This window comes from Typopeltis vanoorti, chromosome 4, assembly GCF_054136105.1.
Source record: "Typopeltis vanoorti isolate ZY-2024b chromosome 4, IOZ_Tvanoo_1.0, whole genome shotgun sequence".
In the NCBI taxonomy this organism is placed as follows: domain Eukaryota; kingdom Metazoa; phylum Arthropoda; class Arachnida; order Uropygi; family Thelyphonidae; genus Typopeltis; species Typopeltis vanoorti.
In genome coordinates, this window is record NC_143552.1 from 47051884 (window position 1) to 47069212 (window position 17329).

At 35.1% G+C, this 17329-nt stretch overlaps 1 protein-coding gene across 1 annotated transcript in view; it reads left to right on the top strand.

Moving 5' to 3' along the window:
* Nucleotides 1-17329, top strand: part of SMC3 (structural maintenance of chromosomes 3) — a 450203-nt gene that overhangs the window by 412546 nt on the left and 20328 nt on the right. The gene's annotated exons all lie outside the window — the stretch shown is intronic.

Sequence of the window (17329 nt, forward strand, 5' to 3'; positions counted from 1 at the left end):
TCACAAATACATGGTTTAAGCTACCACCTTGAAGATTGTATACTTGGCGATCACCACAGGATAATAATGGGAATATAGTCAGAAACCAAATTGATTACTTACTAATTAATCAACGATTTCAAAGTTCTATAAAGAGTACAAAAACCTATCCTAGTGCAGATATTGCTTCTGATCATAACCTACTGGTGGCAGAGTTACAACTTAGACTGAAAGCTATGCTTAAGAAACATCAACAAAAAAGGTTTGATTTGGGAAAATTAAAAAACACAGAGATAAGAAGCAAATTGAGTCAAGAGCTAGCACTTATCAAGAATGATGACATCATGAGGGTTGATGAATCGTGGAACAAATTGAAATCTGTCTTCATAGAGAAATGTACCAATACCTTATGTCCTAATAGAGCAGTAAAAAAGAAAGATTGTATGACTGATGAAATTCTTTCTCTCATGGATCAATGCAGATCATATAAAAATCATAATCCAACAAAATATACAGACGTTCAGAAAATTATTAAACACAAGATCAAAAAAGCAAAAGAGATCTGGATGAATGAAAAATGTAAAGAAATAGAAATTCTACAGGAAAAACATGACAATTTTAATCTACACAAAAAGATGAAAGAGACCTCAGGTATATATAAGAAAAAACAATTCTGTATCCTCCGAAACAAAAAGGGAGAAATTATATCCAAAAAGGATGACAAAATACAAGAATGGGTGAAATATATAGAACTCTTTACTGATAACAGACAGAACCCAGAAAATACTTATGAACATATGGAAGGTCCATGCATTCTAAAATCAGAGGTAGAATGTGCATTAAACTCAGCTAAAAATGGTAAAGCCCTAGGACCAGATAGAATATCAGCAGAAATAGTAAAGTTATTAGAAGGTGACAACATTAACATATTAGTAAAGCTATTTAATAAGATCTACGATACAGGCATAATCCCTCAAGACCGGTTACAGTCGACCTTCATCATGCTACCTAAAAAAGTAAATGCGAAAACTTGTAATGACTATAGAATGATCAGCCTGATGAGTCACGTTCTCAAAATGTTTCTGAAAATAATTCAAAAAAGAACAGAAAATGTGAAGACACCATCAGTGATACCCAATTCGGCTTTAGAAACGGCTTGGGAACAAGAGAGGCCCTTTTCTGTTCTCAGATCTTATTTCAAAAATGTATTGACCAAAACAAGGTAATATTCATTTGCTTCATCGACTTCGAGAAAGCATTTGACAAAGTCCAACATGCTAAAATGATTGTACTATTAAAAAGAATTGGATTAGATGGTAAAGACATCAGGATCATTGAAAACTTATATTGGAACCAAAAGGCATCTATTCAAGTTGATGACATTATTACAGACTCCATTAACATCAAACGAGGAGTAAGGCAAGGATGTGTGCTGTCACCTCCTCTTTTTAACATCTACTCAGAAGCCATATTTCAAAAAGTCTTGGAAGGGAGAAAGGAAGGGATTAGTGTAAATGGTGAAATCATCAGTAACATCCGATATGCCGATGATACAGCTCTTCTGGCTGACAATATTCAGGATCTTCAAAATCTTTTGGAACTAATAAATGCAGAGAGTGAAAAAATGGGATTAAAAATAAATATCACCAAAACTAAATTCATGGTCATAAGTAAAAAACCAATTCTTAATTTAGCACTTTCTTTAAATAGGAAACAAATAGGAAGAGTGGCAAAGTTTAAATATCTCGGATGCTGGTTAAATGAAGATTGCAATCCAGAAATGGAAATAAAAGTTAGAATTGAAATGGCAAGAAAAAATTTTCTCTTGATGAAATCAACACTGTGTAACCGCAGTTTAAACTTAGAGCTTAGAGTACACATGGTTAAATGCTATGTATAGTCTGTAATGCTGTACGGTGCAGAAACTTTGACCTTGAAGATAACATCAATAAAAAGACTTGAAGCCTTATGTTAAAAATCCCATGGACAGCAAAAACGTCCAATCAGGAAGTACTGGAACAAATGGGGAAATCACGTGAACTTTTAGATACCATAAAAAGAAGGAAAACTGCATATCTTGGTCACCTACTTCGTAATGAAAAATATAAGATACTTCAATTGATTATAAAAGGGAAGATAAATGGAAGAAGAGGACAAGGAAGACGAAGAAAATCTTGGCTATCAGATATCAGACAGTGGACTGGTATGAACTCTGAGAGACTGCTCAGAATAGCTGAGAATTGCTCAAAATTTGCCAAGGTGGTCGCCAACCTCCGATAGGAGATGGCACTCAAAGAAGAAGAATATATATATATATACATATATACATACAGAGACAAGATAAATTACATTTCAAACAGTATGCTAAAGAGACAATGATTTGATTAACAGTTATTCTACTGGCATGATCCGTAGTGAAAATAAATAAATGAAATAAAATAACTACATCAAAGTTATGTTCTATTTAAGACAACATCAGAGAAACATTCTTTCATATAGATATATGTTATATTAGATTTAAGATCCTGGATTACCTATGGTCCTATTTATAATTAACTCTTAGGGAGAAAGATTAAGTGGATAGAATATGTGCCTTCCATATTCTTGAGACTTTTAGACCATCATTATTGTTAACATTAGGGTGGTTGATAAGAATCTCACAGACCTCCTTAAATTTACATTAAGGAGGTCTGTGAGATACCATGTTTTGGTGTGATGTAAACAACAGGTACTTTTCTAGTCAATTCTATGGAAAGTGTTCAGGAGACATGATCAGAAAGGCCAGCCTTGACCATAGTTATTATATTTAATGTGTCATTTATGCTCCTTTTTTCTAATAGGAATTGTGCATCCTGTGTTTCACCTATATAGGGCAAATTACAGGTGCAATGAATATGGTATACTCCAGGGTAGGCCAGCGGAGGGAGTTGATCCCTGGATGAGTTGAGTAAGTTCTTTAATTTTGCAGGAGGTTTAAAGGTGGCTTTAAGGTTGTATTTCTGTAGTATTCTGTTTATTTTATCTGATATCCCTTTAATGTATAGAATGGTTACAGTTTTATTGTAGTCTTGATTTATTTTTGTTTTTAAGTGAGGTCTTGTACAGAATTTTGTTGGTGGTATTTTGGCTGTAACCATTTTTTAGGAAGGTATTGCTGATAACTTTTAATTCGTCTTTAAGTGCTTGTTCTTTGGAGCAAATCTTCAAAGCACTGTTTTTTAGTGTATTAATGTCACCTAGTTTTTGTGTTAGGTGGTAGTAGGAATTTATGTGTACACCTAAACCTCTTTTTATGCAAATTTGTTTTATGCGAATTGGGATATCAAAAATAATTTTTTTTACATGATTTTTATTCACTTTTACGCAACCAACTTAAAGTCTAAGTTAGGAAAAAATCTGTAATTCAATTAAATTCTGAGAATTTTGTAGAATTGCATTCTCGTTTCAATTAAGAAAATTCTAAATTCTTACTAATTTCATTTATTGGGAATTCCCTGAATTACATAATTGACTGCTCATAAAAAAGCAGTTCTTAGCAGTTTGAATTTGGTGTTTGAGACAACACAGTTACCACATTTTTTGCATTTGCATTTTTTAAGTGAAATCAAAATAAAAATTGCGTTATAAAATTAATAATTTTGCCAAGAAATAATAAATGATAAGCTATATGTAATTTTCAAACTTTCATTTCATTAACCGAAGATTTTAATCCAGCCCTCACACAATGTTGCCGATAACGAAAGAAAGAAAAAAAAAAGGAAAGCCGTTTCCTTGGATATAAAAATTCAAATTTTAGATCGTCTTCAAACTGGGGAAGGTGGGATGGCTGTGGGTAAGCATTTTGGAGTCCGTGAATCAACTGTCAGATCTATAAAGAAAAATGAAGAGGCTATTAGAAAAGCGGTATGTTCTGGTACAAAATCAAGTGCGAAATTATCATCATACACAAGAAATGTTATTCTAGAAAAGGGCTGAAAAAAAAGCTTTAGTGATGTGGATAGAAGATAATCAGCATTGAGATTTTATGAACAGATTAAAAAACTGCAGCCAGATACTTCATCTCATTCGAGGAAAAAATATGAATTTCATGCAAGCAATGGTTGGTTGGCTAAGTTTATTAAAAGACATGCTCTTCATAATATAAAAATTAAAGGTGAAACGGATTCTGCTGATGAAACAGCTGCTAAAGCATTTTCACAAAAACTTGCTAAAATAATTGAAGATGGAGGTTACACTTGTGAACAAGTTTGGAATATGGATGAAACCAGCCTTTTCTGGAAAAGAATGCCAAACAGAACTTACGTATCAAAAATGCAAGAAACAGTTGGTGGGTTCAAAGCAGCAAAGGATCGCATAACACTCCTATTTTGTTTGAACGCTTTAGGAGATCGGATGTTAAAACTACTGCTCATAAATCGATCATTAAGACCACGGCCAATGAAAGCCGTAGATTTTCAAAAATTGCCAGTTCATTGGATGGCCAACAAAAAAGCTTGGGTGACCATTGATATTTTCACTGAATGGTTCCACAAACATTTTGTGCCAGAAGTTAGACGCTATTTGAATGACAAGGGTCTTGAATTTAAATTGCTTTTGATTCTTGATAATGCACCCCGTCATCCTGCCATAGAACACCCAAATGTGCATTTTTTTTTTCTGCCGCCCAATACCACATCATTACTACAACCTCTAGATCAGGGTATAATTGCGACTTTTAAAACATTATGTCAGACGAACATTTCAGTACGATTTGAACAAGCTAAATGATGATGAAACACTGTCAGTTATGGATGTGTGGAAAAAATTTCAATTATGGATTGTATTGATCAGGTTCGATTATCGTTATCTGAATTGAGACCAGAAACTATGAATGCATGCTGGAAAGTTATTTGGCCCACATGTGTTAAAGAGAATGATCCTGTTCCCCTCAATCATACTGCAGAATTCCCCAGTATAATAAGTTTGGCATGTGAAATTGGTGGAGAAGGATTCAATGATCTTACGTTGGCAGATATCGAAAAATTGTTAATTGATAAACCTCTTAGTGAAGACGAAATAGTGAAGATTGTTTCTAAGACTCCTGAAAGAGAAGAAGGTAATAATAATGATCAAGATAATTCTACTTTTACTGCTGATATAATTAAAAAAGGTCTTAAACTGGCCAGTAATTTAGGCAATTATTTTGCCCGACATGATCCAAATGAAGAACGTGCTGGGAAGTTTTCACGTGAGCTTAAGTTGTTAATGTCTTCATATAGAGAATTATATCGCGACTTATATAAAGCATCAACACAGCGATTAATAACTGAGTTCATGCCTAAAACTACTGAAACAACCAGTGATACTTTTGTTCAAGACATGACAAGAATAATTCCACAAGTTGAGGCAGAAGTTGATGACGATAATACCATTACCATTATAGTCTCACGAAAATGAAAGCTTTTGCGTTTATTGTCAGAAACTGATATCAAATAATATAATTTTTTTATAGAATCCTTAGCAAACAACTGAAATGAATATGTTTTTTTTAAAGTTATTAAAATTCATTATATGTATGTGTATTCTCCATGAAATGTAAATAAAAATCTTATGATCCTAACGAATTTAATGTTTGTTTTTTTCATTATTTTGCTTATATTTCAAGTTTGGAACCAATCTTCACTTTTTCTAAGGAGTCAGTAGTTCTTTTTTATGCGTAATTTTTAGGAACGTATCTATCGCATAAAAAGAGGTTTAGATGTATATATATTGGCCAGTATGTGTCAGTTTCCAGTAAACAGTGAAGGAAAGACTGCCAGAAGGAAGATGTGTGACATGTGTATCTAGAAATGGAAGTGTGTTCTGGTTTTCAATCTCAATTGTGAATTGTATGCATTTGTGTTGTTTGTTTAGGTGGCTGAGAAAAGAGTCTAATGTCTGGTGGCTATGGGACCAGATAGTGAAAACATTGTCAACGTATCTAAGCCAGACTTTGAGATTTAAAGGTGAGGAATCTAGAGCACTTTGCTCAAAATATTCCATGTAAAAAAGTTAGCAGGGGGGGGGGATAATGTTGAGCCCATGGCTGTGCCTTTTTTTTGTAGGTAGAAAGTGTTTTGCCACACAAAATAGCCAGAATGTAGTACATGTGCAAAGAGAGCTGTGACATCGAAAGGGAATTTGTCCTGTAATAGAAGGATTGTGTCATTGATTCGGACATTTGTGAATAGGGCAGAGATGTCAAAATTGACATCTCTGCCCTCTTCACAAATGACTTCATTGTTGTCTTTGATTTTGTTCACAAAGTGTTGTGTATTTTTAATATAAGAGAGGAAGAGGGGAATAACCTGCCAACTCCTTGAGTGTTGATGCTAGTTTCTTGGCTAGGTGATAATTTCTGGGACTGTCTCTACCCTTGACTATTGGCCGGAGTGGTGCATTTTGTTTGTGAATCTTTGGTAGACCGTAAATTCTCGGGGAACAAGTATAGTGCAGAAGTAATTTTTTAACTGTATCTTCAGGCTATGTAGTGACCAATTTAAGTAGCCTCTCCATTTTCTTTTTTATTCAATTGGTTGGATCATAGTTAACAGGTTGATAGGTGCTGTTGTCTGATACTATTAGATTAATTTTTTCCAAATATGTAGTTCGATTTAGAATAACTGTGGCACTGCCCTTATCAGCTCTAGTAATTATGATGTCCAGATTTAATTTTAGTGATTTCACCACTATCAATTTAGATTTTGTTAGGTTGCTAGTTATTGTTTTCGTATAATTTAAATTTAAAATGTTAGAGATTTCCAAACGTATCTGCTATGGTGGTTGGGATGAATCTTAAGCTTCTTTCAATGTGGTAAATAAAATCAAGTTTGTTAATCGTTCTGGGTGCCATGGCAAAATTTAAGCCTTTACTGAATAGCGAGAGTTCATCATTATTCAGGGCATGGTTAGAATAGTTGACTACGTGACTGTTCGCTGAAGGCAGTTGGTGGCTTCTGTTGTCCCTTGCTTCTGGTTGGTTGTTGTTATCACTGGCTTGTAGTTGGCTGTTTTCATTAACTTCGGAGAAATTCAAATATGTCCATTGGTTTTCTGAATATTGTCGATCTTTAACTCAAAGAAATTTGGATATGAGTTTTACTTTCTTTGTTTCAAGGATGTGGTTGGCTGAGTTGTCTGTAATCCTCTTAAGGATATCCCAAATATCTGGGTTCAAGCAACTTGAAAGTTCAGATTTTAAATTCCAGAACTGGTTTTGAGCAAAAGCCTTAATATGAAGATTGAAATGTCGGGAAATTAAAATAATTATTTATAACACTGTTATAAAATCCATAATTTGTCTAAAATTAATAGCAGTTCATAATTAGTATGTAATAATTTTCAATATCTCATCAGATATTAATAGGAAGGCAGAAAATTTCTCTAATATATTGCTACAGGTGACTCATCACTGTGTCATTTCATTCACCAAAAAAAAAAAAAAAAGCAGATGGGCATGTAATATAGGTATCCAACTTCTTCTTCTTCACTCAGGAAATTATAGTCATTGCCAAATTCAGGTAAAGCTGTCTTTTCTGATAGTCTTTTCTTTGCATTTCATTTGTTTGTTTTTGATTAATCTTTTAGATCCCATGACACCATGCTTAAATATACTGAAAGAATATTGTTAGCATTTTAAAACTAATGTTGAAACTGAAGTTGTTCCATGTGTTTCTGACTAAGAAGTCTGGAATCATACCTACTCTGCAGTCTGATTCTTCCCTTCCCCCCATCTCCATTTGATTTTTGGATTGCTAAAGAACTCATGTAGGGAGAACGCTTCTGCTAAACAAGAAATACAGTGCATGGTAATAGCACATCATTTCTCTAATTTTACATTGAGCTACATGTTTCAAATCATGGAACATTTATGTAAATAAAGAAATGTTTTTGCCTTGAGTGATATTTTTATTTTATATGCATGCAAAAAAGCCTGAAATCTTATGGTTCCTGAATAAAATGGTTACGTATTCTGTAAATAGTAACCACTACTGAGTTGTATCTTATCCCACTTTGTGTTTAGTACAACACTCTGATTTTAGATACAGGCATATGTAATAACACATTGATTAGATTCTCTGGTGAAAATAATTGATAAAATAGTTGTTACTGCTCATGCCAATTAGAAACTGCTGTGAGTTTTCAAGTTTTTGGTAGTTCATAAGAAAACACATGAACACTGGCTTGAGCTACGTCTGTATTAACTAATGAAAGATACGAACTCTTCTGGAATGGCTTATGTATATTGCTTTTTATTAATTCATAAATTAGAGACCAGACCTTTATTTGCAAGCCATTAGGTAAATTTTGGTAGGAGCCGCTTCGATATCACACTAATAAAAAAACATGTTGAAAGTATTTTTAACTTGGGTATAGTTATGTTAAAGATACCAAGCAATTTTAAACCTGGTTTTACTCCATTTTTTCCAAGTAAGCAAACAGGCAATGTCAAGTTTGCGCCTGCAATTTATGCAAGACTAGCTGATCCCACAGGTAGTGCAAGACCAAGGCAACTCGTGGTAAAAGTGGAGCAAGCTCTGATCACTAATCTTAATATTTACCCTTAATGCCAAAACACATCTCAAGAAGGGGATGTATGATGTTTTGTATTAAAGGCAAGGGGCCACTAGTGGATGTAGAAAACACATGACTTCACCACTTGTTACAGACCATATAGAAAATTGGCATCCCTTATCCGCTCCACTAAAGACCAACCACTTCCCCTAGACCTACCTGGTGTATACCAGGTCCCTTGCAGCTGTAAATTGTCCTACTTTGGCCAAACAGGCAGGACAGCAAATATCAGAATCTCAGAACACAAGGACTACATCCGATTTCACCAGTACAGCCACTCTGGGCTTGCAGACCGTGCTCTGGATACTCGCCACAGAATAAGGTGGAAGAAAGCCACAGTAATACACCGCATCAAGTTCAAATATGAAAGACTATTCATGGAATCAGCCTCAGCCCTTAGGAACATGCCAAACCTCAACAAATTTGGATGCATGAGACTGCCCCAAATTTGGGAAACATACATCAGAAGAACTTCAGCCCAAAGGCCAAGAACACCTAATATAGCCCATCGGGGGAGGGCACCATCAGGACTTTAGGAAAACGGTAGTTTCCTCGCTTCATTTCTCATTTGCTGTTATGTAGTATTTGCATGCACGTGTCTTTATCTTAAGTTCCCATGAAGATGGCAATGTGACGTTTGCCGAAATATCGGAAAGTATATATTAAAGTTGATTTAATTTATATTTCTAGTGTACGCTGTCAATTCCTTAAGTATTAATTATCATGTTTAACCAGCGTATAAGCCTTTCTACAAGAATTGCTAGATATAGACATTTATCAAAGCACTCCAATTGTATATTCATGCCACTGTGGGATTTGAACCTATGACTTGTTTGCTGGATAGAGCAATGCTGTCCACTTAGTCGGTCATTGAAATGAAGCCTTATAGCTCTTTTTTGTATTTGTAGATTAGATTCTCCTTTCCCAAAGCATTCTTGCATAACAGATATGAAAATGACTATTTAGAGTATCAAATAGTTATTTGATACTCTAAATCAGCTATAAATCAGATAGTTAACTGTCCTTATAGCAAACTGTTACACCAAAGGAATAGTTTGTTATAAGAAAATGTTGCAGTAAATTTTCTTTAGAACAGCATTGGGACTTTTCAGTAGTTTGCTATAGGGAGTTCATTATACATTATTACCTATTTCTTGTATAATGAGACCTATGGGGTATCCATAACTTTAGAATCGCATGTGTACCACAGTAAAACTTAAATTTATTATACATATATTTTCATCTTATGTATTGTAAGACATCATCAGTACAAACAGTAAACACCAATAAGTGGAAGGAACCGGAGTGGATTCACCCCTATCACCTAACCTAGACCAACTTTTATCTTGAACACGCGAAAGAAAGAATCTTCTCTCTCTCTCTTGACCCAAATCCAACAATTTGGCTGCAGTACATTAATGAAAGTCACACAGAACCAAAACTTCATTCATTCTACAAAAAATCAACACTACATCCTTGTGTTAAGTTTACACTAGAAAAATAATCATCAGAAGGAATTTCCTTTTTAGATGTACACATCCAACATAAACAAGATGGATTCATTTCCTCGTCTCTGTACCGAAAACCAACTTTTACAGGTCACTGTACCCAAAATACATCAGCTCACCATCCATCTCAAACATATATGGCATCATAAAATCCCTGGTATCTAGAGGAGACACAAAATTTGTTCTGAAGAATCTCTTAACCCACCGTTAGTAAGGTGAGGTGTCACAGACCCCAAAGATTTTAAATTGACTATAACTTTTTAACAATGCTGGCAGTGAGTCATGCCTCAGTATAGCTTCCCCTCCGTAACCTGCTGCTCGACACCATAGATGAGAGGCTGTTGCTCGCAAGCAAGTTTAGTGTGGGACCCCACCTTACCACTTTTGTTACATTTTCCCAGCTTACTAACACCGAGTTAAACAAGAACTGAAAACTCTCCAACAAACAGCCATACTAAATGGTTATAAACCAAGAATAGCTCAGAAAGTGCTGAAACCCTACTTTATCAACCTAACCTCAATCATAATGACTGCCTTACCATTCCTAAAGTGTTGGAAATTATCATCCTCAACTGTATTAAATAAATTTGTAATCTCTAGTTGTTGTTGTTTTCTTTAACTCATGTATTTTAATTTTATTTTCAGCCCAATAGTTTTAACTTGTGAACATGCAACTGTATACATATAGGGATTCCAAATTAACATATGTTCTCCATTGCTTCTTTATTCAAATTCCTTACTATTGTTCACTGTTTGCGCTGATGGTATCTTACATACATAAGATGAAATATCTCTATAATAAATTTAATTTTTACTGTTTGACAAATGTGATTCTATAATTATTACCTGTAGTGAGAGTTGACAGTGGTTAAAAGGATGATCTCTATGTTGGAAGTTTATTTTCCACTTGGTTAGACTATAATAAATTTAGTTTAATCCTTTATTCAAGTGCAAGCAAACAAAGTAGAAAGTTTTTTACCTTGGGTATATTATGTTAAAGATACCAAGCAATTTTATAAGCTAGATTTTTTAATCCTTTTTCCCAAGTAAGCAACAGACAAGTAAGTCAAGTTTGTGGCTGCACGTAGTGCAACACTAGGCAACTTGTTGTAAAGGTGGAGTAAGATCTGATCACTTTCTTTAGAATTTTGCCCTAATGCAAAACACATTTCCTTGCAGAGATATGTGATGCTATGCATTAAGGTAATGGTCAATACCCATACCGGTTTCGACCTTTATTGAGATCTCTTCAGTGGGCGCCAGACCTAAAAAAATGCCAAGTTTGAAGTAATACGGAGCTTATAAATATTTTACCTAAACAAGTTGCCATAAGGTGCTTTGACCTCATTAAATAAAAATTCAGGATGAGAGTAAGGTGTAGAAAGTTTTTTACCTTGGGTATATATTATGTTAAAGATACCAACCAATTTTATAAGCTAGGTTTTTTAATCCTTTTTCCCAAGTAAGCAAACAGACAAGTAAGTCAAGTTTGCGGCTGCACGTAGTGCAACACTAAGCAACTCGTTGTAAAGGTGGAGTAAGCTCTGATCACTTTCCTTAGAATTTTCCCCTAATGCAATGCACACTTCCTTGCGGAGATGTATGATGCTATGCATTAAGCTAATGGTCACTACCCATTTTTGGTAGTGACTTTTCGATTTCGACTTTTACTGAGGTCTCGTCAGTGGGAGCCAGACCTAAAAAAACGCCAAGGGTGAAGTAATACAGAGCTTATAAATATTTTACCTAAACAAGTTACCATAAGGTGCTTTGACCTCATTAAATAAAAATCTCAGGATGAGAGTAAGATGTAGAAAGTTTCTTACCTTGGGTATATATTATGTTAAAGATACCAAGCAATTTTATAAGCTAGTTTTTTCAATCCTTTTTCCCAAGTAAGCAAACAGACAAGTAAGTTAAGTTCGGCTGCACGTAGTGCAACACTAGGCAACTTGTTGTAAAGGTGGAGTAAGCTCCACCTTTACAACAAGGTGGATTTTTCTTCCAGTCTCCAGCTGTACTTTTCCCGACTCCTACGTCCGAAGCAATAATTTTTGCCGTTACCCTAGAGTCTATTCACTTTATAGCGCATAGTTTCTCCTTCATAGTCACTACAACCTTTTTTCGTTTGTCACCCATTTCGTAATCTTTAATTAAAAAAAACAACAAAGCACACCAAACAACAATTTACTAACATAACCAGGAACAGTGGCAAACATATTCCGCACTTGTGGACATCGAATACACAACTGATGAAGTGGGGAAATCCACTTTGCATGTCTCAACTTGTGTTATGCACACGGCACGTAGGAGGATTGTAGCAGACACCTGCTTGCTATGCCTTGGCAAAGTAAATTACAGTACGTATTCCTCGTTTTATCACGGAGAATTACTGTATTATTATAATTCTCCATGATAAAATCCAGGCTCCGGATAGTCGAGCGTCTACTGTATATAGAAACCTTCTTCAGTTATGACTTTTTCACTGAAACCAGTTAGATCTTTTTTTTCTCCTCCTGAAAACGTGACATGAATCATGTCAGTTCTAGAATGAATGCATTGTTAAAAGAGGCGTGTTGTTCTGAAAACAAAATCTGAAGTCCTGAAATTATTATATTACACAGATAGCTAATCAATTAATGCATCATGCAAGAGTGGCAATTCTTGAATCTTAAGCATTGCATCTGGAATCTTTCTTGCCTATAATTTAGTTGAATGATCCATGCATTTAAATAAGCATTCCATGGTGCATAATCGTTATTGGTCATTTTGTTTTTTTTTTACTTTGTAACCTCCTTATGAAGAAACAAAATCTTCAGTTGAAGACAGTTGATAGTTAAATCGTAATTTTTTTTGGAGTTGCAGTGAAATTAAAAATAAAATTTGGTTGATTTCAAGAAACACTGTAGATATCTGCTTCCTTCACTTACACTTTAAATGAGTTGTATTGCCACTCTGCCAAGAATGGTAAAAAGAATGTCATTTTTGTCTTCCATATCACCATTGCATCTCAATACAAGAACACAATGAAACATATGACAAAGACATAATAAAAATATTTAATGGATATTACATTTGACCTTGAAAGGAGAATAAAATAATTAATCGAAAACAGATAGTAAACAGAAAAACATCTTACTTATCAAGGAAGGGCCTCTTCCACATCACACATTCATTGAAGGCATGTTCACAATATCTATTGATAGTCTGTTCCATTCATTTGATTGATAAATACCGGTTTTAATTCATATACTAGATGTATTTCCTCTACATGTTTTACTGTTTATATGGCTAACAGCATCATTGAGAGATTGCTTAACATGAGTAATAACCAATAAAAAAAAATAAGCATCTTAAGAGGAAAACAAACCCACAGCTCCAGTTTTTGATTCAGTGCTGGATGGGGGCAGGATGAACAGCAGGTGAGCCAGATACTGATTAATTATCACTGCAGCTAAACCTATACACATACCATGAATTTCACCACCATTATGTAGGGTGACTTGAGCACATTCATTAAGCTTCTCATAATTAGTTTTATTATTATTTTTAAGGAGAACCCATAGCTTACTGAGTATTGACAGCACCCTTTTGTTGAAACAACCTGGGTTTGAATCCTGTATAGAGTACTGAGAACCTTTATCTGGGCTTTTTAATTGAAGGTGAATTAGCCTCTCTATGGAGGTGACAGGTTTTTTGCTCTTAGAAATTTGAGGTATCATCCTACAACACAGGAAACTGGCCAGAAGAACACACACACACACATGCAGCGAATTAGATAGGATTAACTGTCTTATTAAAATCAGTAATCAGGTTTCTAAGATGCCAGATTACTTGTCTCTGACAGGCCATTGAACTTAACTCAGATATACATACATACATACATACATACATTTTCCTTTTGAAAATGTATGTATGGATGCATGCATTATTTTATATATTTTAAGTACTTGTTTAATTAAGGCTTTGTTAATGCTACTTGTTGCATATATCTCTGTACTTAATAATCAGTTTATCAGATCGGTATGCTTTTCATCATCATCATCATCAAATTCCTGCCATGTACCCTCAAGGGGTGTACAGAATATGACAGTACTGCATGAAAAAATTACATCATTCCTAACTTCGTATCTACAATTTTCCTCCAAATCAGTCTGTTACTTGTCAAGACTCCAACATTATCAGATCTTATATTTCTATCGTCTAAGGCACATTGTACCGTATCAATCCACCTATATCTTGGTCTTCCTCTGGGTCGTTTTCCTGCCAACCTGGCAAAGAACACTTGTTTTGCTAATCTTTCCTCTCCCATTCTATTTAAGTGACCATACCACCTGAGATCAGCTCTTCTAACACATTCCTGGATGCTGACAATGTCAAGTTCTTTCCTAACATCCTCATTTTTAATATGATATTGCCATTGATGCCATCTGTTCACGCCTCTAATCTTTCTCAGGACTCTCATATCTGTGGTCTCTAGTCTTTGGTCAAGTGTTTTACTTCTGACCCAGCTCTCAGATCCATAAGTTAAAATTGGTTTGAACACTGTCTTGTATACAGCTAATTTAGTGTTCCTACTAATTTCTCTCTTATTCCATATGAATTTATTCAATTGACTTCCCACCATACCAGCTTTGCTGATTCTGTTGTCTATTTCTATATTTAATTTACCATCTTCAGTAAAAATCGTGAGTAGCTGAAATGTTTTACTTGTTCCACAGGTTCTCCATTCACAACACAGTTGACATTTTCAATGATTCTGCCTATTTTCATTGTCTTTGTCTTTTTATTACTGACCTTCATACCATATCTATTACAACAGCTATTCAATTTAGTCAGAGAATCTTGCAGACTTGTAGCGGATTTATTTAGAAGTATAACATCATCCGCATAAAGCAAAGAACTGACATTAACATCTCCAATTTTGATATCAGGTTTAATACCACTTTCCTTCATAATGTGATCCATATAGATAATGAATAACAGAGGGGATAATGTACATCCTTGTATCACACCAGATTTAACATTAAACCATCTTCCTGTACTTCCTTCAATTCTAACTGCTGACTTACAACTCAAATAAAGACTAAGTATTGCTTGATATAATGCCCCATTGACACCATATAATTGCAGCGTATTGAATAGCTTCTCTCTTGGCACCTTGTCATATGCCTTTTCCAAATCGACAAAACTTAAATACAGATCTTTGTTATATTCCCATGCTTTCTCGACTATTTGTCGTAAAGTGAAGATCTGATCCTGACAGCCTCTATTTGTCCTGAATCCAGCTTGTTCTTCACCAAGCTTTTCTTCCACAATTCTTCTCAACCGTTTCTCAAGTATACTTGCATAGATCTTGCCAGGAACACTCAGTAGGGAAATACCTCTGTAATTCTCACATTCAGTTTTATTTCCCTTTTTATATATGGGTACTATGAGAGCTCTACTCCAATCATCGGGAATTCATCCCTCAGTCCAGGCTTTCTGAACTATGCAGTACAGCCACTGTAAGACTTTTATACCACCATACTTCAGCATTTCTGGTCGAATATCATCTACTCCTGCTGCCTTTCCACATTTCAAGCCTTTGATGGCTTTTTCTACTTCAAGTATGGATATGTATTCCTGACTGCATGCCTGATCAGTGTTTTTTCATCACTGTGCTCTCATCACTGCTTGTTTCATTTAGCAGTATTTCAAAGTAATTACTCCATACTTCAAGGATATCTTTTTCTCCTGTTTTCATATCACCTTTATCATCTCTAACTCCTTTTACAGCACTCTTTCCTCCATTCCTAAGCTTCTTCAACAACCTCCAGAATATTTTGCCAAAGTCCTCCCATGACTTTTGTTTAGCTCGTTTTACACACTGTTTAGCTTTCTTACATTTGTCTCTGTATTCTGTAAGAGTAAAAGCTGACTTATTTGCCAGGAACTTTTGATATGCTTTCTTCTTTTCCTTCACTGCCTCTTTAACTTCCTGTGTCCACCAGGGAGTTCTGATTTTTTTATCCTTGCACACAACCTCACCACATGCCTCTCTGGCAGAATCAATCAATGTTTTCTTCAGAGTTTGCCACTGAATCTCCATGGTTTGATTCCTGTTCGCAAACTCTTTCATTTTCTTTTCAATAACCTTTCTGTATTTTAGTCTACAGTTAACATCTGAGAGCTGCTCAACTTTTATTTGCTTTAAAACTTTCTTATATGTTATTCTTTTCAATATGAAATTCAATTTTATCCTGCTCAAGACTAAATAGTGATCACTTCCAATTTCAAATCCTCTGTACACTCTGGTGTCCTGCACCAAGGAGAAAACATCACTATCAACAATAACATAGTCAATGAGACTTTTCTTATTCCTAGCCTCTTCTCTCCATGTGAATTTGTGCACATTTTTATGTTGGAACATGGTGTTAGTAATAACCAGTCCATGTCCTGAGCAGAAATCCAACAGATATTTGCCATTATTATTAGCTTCGCTCTTTTCTCCAAATTTTCCCAAAATATTTTTGTATGTCTCACAATCATTTCCTACTCTGCTAATTAGATCCCCAACAAGGACCAACTTTTCCTTTTTCATTGTGTCAGTTGCTTTTTCTAAAGCGTCAAAAAATTCTTCCACTTCTACCTTAGTAGACCCTTCTGTGGGACCATAGGCACAAATAAGTCTCATTGTCCAGTTCCCCATTCTCATATTTGCCCACATTACTCTACTTGAGACTGACTGCTATTCAAGAAGATTAGCCTCGTATTTTGTGTTGAATACTATGGCAACTCCTTCTTTTTCTTGATTGTCATTGCCTGAATATAACATTTTGTATTTATTGCTCAGAAAGATCTCCCCAGTTTTGGTCTTTTTTGTTTCAGTCACCCCTATTATGTCGATCTGGTACTTATCTAATTCCTCAGCTAGCTCAATTTCTTTGCCATTCAGGCTTCTTACGTCGATAGTACCGATCTTTAACTCTGTTGATGTTGAATTGGGGTTTGTTTTCAGATTTGTTCCAGTAGCTGACTTTTTGCTGTTCGCCCTGGTTCCCTGGCGAAAACAACGGGGGCCTTGTTTAACCGGGCGATGCCCCAGCCGGCATGAAATTTTGTCATGTCGTACCATCAATTTTTATTTTGGTTTAACCAATAAGAATACAATTTGGTTGGCTAAATCCCAAATTGCCAGACCATCCTCGTTCGTTCAGTATCAAAGTAGATACCCAACAGGGTGCACCACAAGAAGGTGAGGATTGGAC